The sequence below is a fragment of the Apis dorsata genome, unplaced genomic scaffold, assembly GCF_000469605.1.
Source record: "Apis dorsata unplaced genomic scaffold, Apis dorsata 1.3 scaffold_225, whole genome shotgun sequence".
Lineage (NCBI taxonomy): Eukaryota > Metazoa > Arthropoda > Insecta > Hymenoptera > Apidae > Apis > Apis dorsata.
This window is the reverse complement of record NW_006263507.1, coordinates 36,738-41,550: the sequence shown is the minus strand read 5'-3', so window position 1 is coordinate 41,550 and position 4,813 is coordinate 36,738. Positions and strand designations below refer to the sequence as shown.

General features: G+C 30.3%; 1 protein-coding gene and 1 long non-coding RNA gene across 2 annotated transcripts in view; one reads left to right on the top strand and one right to left on the bottom strand.

Moving 5' to 3' along the window:
- LOC102671129 overlaps positions 1–4,813 on the bottom strand; it is a 47,737-nt gene that overhangs the window by 25,167 nt on the left and 17,757 nt on the right. The window lies entirely within an intron of this gene.
- The window catches only part of LOC116185615, a 6,099-nt gene continuing 2,888 nt past the window's right edge, over positions 1,603–4,813 (top strand). The window contains exon 1 of the long non-coding RNA XR_004150482.1: positions 1,603–2,910. This is a non-coding gene — a long non-coding RNA (uncharacterized LOC116185615). The remainder of the gene's footprint in view (positions 2,911–4,813) is intronic.

Genomic DNA, 4,813 nt, shown 5'->3' with positions numbered 1-4,813 from the left:
TAAATAAATAAATAAATAAATAAATAAATAAATAAATAAATAAATAAATAAATAAATAAATAATTTTTTTAAATCATTAAATGACTCATAAAAACTTCAAAAAATGTTTTTATCAGTCATTTAATGGTTTAAAAAAATTTAAGAATTATTTTGTCTGAATAGCTTTGATACACTTCACTAGTTCGGATTGAAATTGTTTATCTTTCAATTTCTATTTTAATTGTGTAAATATTTGTTATTGCTAAATCAAGAAAATAAGGAATGTAGAAACATTTCTTTTTTAATTAAAAAGAATATTGTTACATAACAATATATCTGCGTACACATCCATAACATTGTTTTTAAATAAAAAAGAAATATTAACTATTTTAACCATCTTCTTGACTCTTCTAATTTATCATTTTCATTCTTTCCTTTTTTTTTTTTTTTTGATTCTTTAATTAAAATTGAAAGATAAACAATTTCAATTCAATCTTGATATTCAACAAAATGAAATAATGCAATTTACAAAAAGAGTTTAATTTTAAAAATTAAATGATTTAAAAATGATTTAAAAATGACTTTTAAAGTTTTTTAAACAATTAATGTAACAATTAATATAAAAAAACAATTAATGTAAAAATCATATTGAATTCGAAGATTAATTTGAAAGAAAAAAAAAATAAAAAAATTACATTCCCATTTATTTATTATCATTTGTACTTATTATCATTTTTATTAGTTCCATTACTATTTTGCAGAAATGAATTATTCAAAATTTAAAAAAGTTTTTCAAATTTATATTATGAGCAATTTATTTATACGAAAATAAAAAAATTAAGAATCTTATGTTTAATTTATATAGATTGAATTTTATACAATATAATATTGTGATTTTATATTATAAAATATTCAAATACTATAAAATAGTAAAGATAGAAAAATACTTTAAAATTATTTGAAATACTATTTCTTCATATTTTTATAATTATAATTTTATAATTATTTTTATAATATTTATTTATTTTATGAGTTTGTATAAATTGATCAATATACAAAATATTAATATAAAACATATTGAGGGAGACAATCTTAAAAATCAAATTGATGTTAAAATGTTGGTAAAAATTAAAGCTTTATTAAATTATAAACGATTGAAATTTGCGTTTCGATACAAATAATCGAGACGAAAATAGAGATACTTTATTTTTCAGATTAATTAGATTATCACCGATTCTTTAGCTTCATCTAATGTAAACTTTTATAATTTCTTATAAATAAATTAATAAATAAACTTCAATTCAGATTTTTATATATCAACCTTTATATTTATTTTGATCTCTAGATTCGATTCTTTAAAAGTATGAATAAATTAATATCTTGTATATTTGAAATATTTTTTTATTTAAATACTATTTCAATAAAAAATTTATTTCTAAAATGCTCAATACTTGAAGAATTAAAAATATTGTCTTATCTTTCTCACCACGCATATATTATGCATTTATTTTCATTTATCATCATCATCTTATTTCGATTCCTTCTAGTCGATCTAGTGATAAGTGTCAAATTCCCAAATAAAAACATCTCGATTGGCAAACTCGAAAAAGTCCCCCAGTTAAACTCGATGCAGTTTCCGGTTATAGATGCATTCCCGTCATTGGAGGATATCGATATCCTCGAAAGGGGGGAAAAACGGTTCGTTTCGTGGATTGGACAACTTGTGATTCGTTAAATTGCCAGGGAAGCAAAAACTGTGACGCGGTTGACGTTGGTCCGATGAGTTACCGAACATCGATAGCGAATTGGATTGATCAACGTGACGTGTCGAACGCGTGCTACTTACCAACCCTAACAAACTCTATCGACGCCTCGTGTCCTGAGAAATTGCGAATTCCTCTGTACCTCTCACGAGGTTCGTCAGGAGGAAAAGTTTTATCAGAGAATCGATGAGACGACGCGGGCGGAATTTTAACTAGAATTCGAAATGGCGAGGAATTTTCTCAAAGAATTTCTCGTTTACCAATTTCTATCTCCCTTTTCTCGCAGCCAACCAAGTCTCGACCGGTTGAGTTCCCGAGGACAAAGCACCGGTATTTTCTAGGTTAGTCGCTCGAGAAAACGGTAGCCCGATAACATGATGCCATTCCGGACGATAAATATACATACAGGTATTTACACATGCTATACATATAACGAATATACATAGATTGTATATAGGTAAATTACCTATATACAAGCAAAATAAACGCGCATGAAACGTATACACAGGTACAGCCTAGATTAAATCCGGTTCTCTACGAAATCCCAGAAATCACGGTACCCACCGATCCATGCAACGCTACGGTCAGCAATACTTTACACCTGTCACACTGCTTAAACCTAATTAGACATGACGGGCTTAATCTTGCGACGCTTAATGGGCTCGTTGAACGAAAATAGGTAACGATCTTCTCTTTCTCGTTTTGGATAATACGATCAAATGTTCTGAGAAATTTTGCAACGATCTCGTTTACCAATCGTCGAACTAATAATTTAACAACTGTTACCTTCTGTCGATACGAGATCGTCGTCGGCTCGTCTTCGTTAATTATCGGAGAAGTTCGTACATTGGAGCAATCAAGCGGCGCATCGCCGACTCGTTAGCGTTGAAATTACGTTTCAGTTAGCTAGTCGACTGTCTTAATGACTCGAACTTTGATGATCAAAGAAAAAGAAAAAGATTTCGAAGTGATCGTCTATAATCGTGTAACCATGTGAAAAAATATTAATGAAGTTGTATTATACAGAAAAATATTAAGTGCCAAACTTTGTCAATATATAATGAGCATAAAATGTTGTATATACATAATTCTGCGAACGTTAATAAAAATATGGAATTCGAAGGAACAGTAGCGGGCGTAGTTACTGCGATATAATGATGAAATATAGGTCAGAGATAATATTAATAATATAATAATGTTATAATGATTACAGATAGTACACAACTTACATAAAATTATATATAAATATTTCTTAACTGTCTCCTTTAAATTTTTGTTTATTTTTATTTAATAAAGCATTAAACAATTTATATTTAAGTCTCTAATTTATTATAACTCATTCGAAAATTTCAAAAAATATGAATTTATAAATTGATGCGTAAAGATCATATATAGGCCAATTTTAATTTTTTAAATGGAATTATATAATTTTTATTGCATTAATCGGTGCAATTAATTATTTCTTTATTTAAATTTTTAATTGAAGAGAATATTGTGTAAAAAAGAAAAAAGAGTATAAAACAGTAGAATAGCGCTTCGCGTATTTTTATTTTTCATATGATAGGTTTTTGAATTTTAAATTACAATATCTCCTAAATTAATGATCTTTCGACATAAATATAATACTATTTTTATAGTATTTTAATACTATAATACTATTGCATCAATTATAAAACGTATGATAAAAATTTGAAAAATTAAAATTCATCTTTATATAACCTACCAAAGGAGGTTATATAAACTAGTATTACATAATACATATTTTTATCTGAAACATTTTTTCGTATCGTTCATATTTTTCAAAATACTTGAATGAATTATCAATAAATTAGACATATTATATAAGATATATTATATATTTTATATTTTTATATATATTATATATATATACATATTATATATTTTTTAGACATACATTCACAAAATTTGGTATCTTAAACCGTATAAAATGAAATATTTGTCATACTTGTGTCTTAGCTTTGCAAAGTAGAGCTCATTCGATCTCTCGTAAAGTCAAAAAGAAGGGAGAAAAGGGGTTATAATCATGTTTTTCCGTGATTCGATCGCTTAATCGTCCAAGAGGTTGGCGGAGAATGGCGTGAAAAGAGAGGCCGTCGAGTAGTGGATAACGGGTGACGGGTGATGGGTGACGGGAAACGGGTTGAGGGATGGAGTAGGGACGGGTGACGAAAACGGAGGTTGGAAATATCGCGGGGATTAAAGCTGGAGCACGCTGTAGGGACTTTAAACAAAGGAGGGTCGTTAGAAACAAGTGGCGCCGATTAAAAACGCCGACGCCACTCGTTGCGATGCATCGACAAACACATCATGTTTTACTCCAACCTCGTTTCCCTTACTACTCGTTGTTTCGCGATACTTAAAACGTTTTGCCAATTATATATATCGTATACCTCGATGATTAATATTCAAAATAATACAAACGGCCCATACATCCGTATATATTATTGATAATAATAATATATTATGATAATAATTAATAATTATCATCGCGTAAGAGGATACCTCTTACGTCGAATTATATAAATTCCTTCTTCGATTCTATGAAAAGAAAAAAAAAAGAAAAAACAGGAAGGAAATGTGTCAATGGAGATACGAGAGCGAAGCGCGAGAGGAACGGTTGAAGGTACAAAAAAGTTGGAGAAGTGGCGGTGAAAAAGTGGAGATGGAAGGAAGTAGGACGAGGATGGAAAGAAACGAAGCGTCGTAAGGCCCTCTAAAATTGTCGATTCATAGCCGATCAAGGAGGATGCAGGTGGAAAAACTGGCCTTCCTTTGGCGGCATGGTATACATCCTGCGACCTACATCAACGAAAGCGAGGATACATTATTACTATCATCGGAAAGCAAAGCCCGATGGCGCGACGACCGCAGGGTGTTTCAGGGTCGGTTGCCATGGCAATGCACTGGGACAGCCACGGGGTGCAGCTTGGAATAACCACCCTCTTGCCTCTTTTCCGCGATTCACCCTGCTTTCCCAACATTCTCTCTCTCTTTCGTTCTCATTCGCTCGCTCGCTCTCTCTTCCACCCTCCTTCTTCCCTCCACTTCTC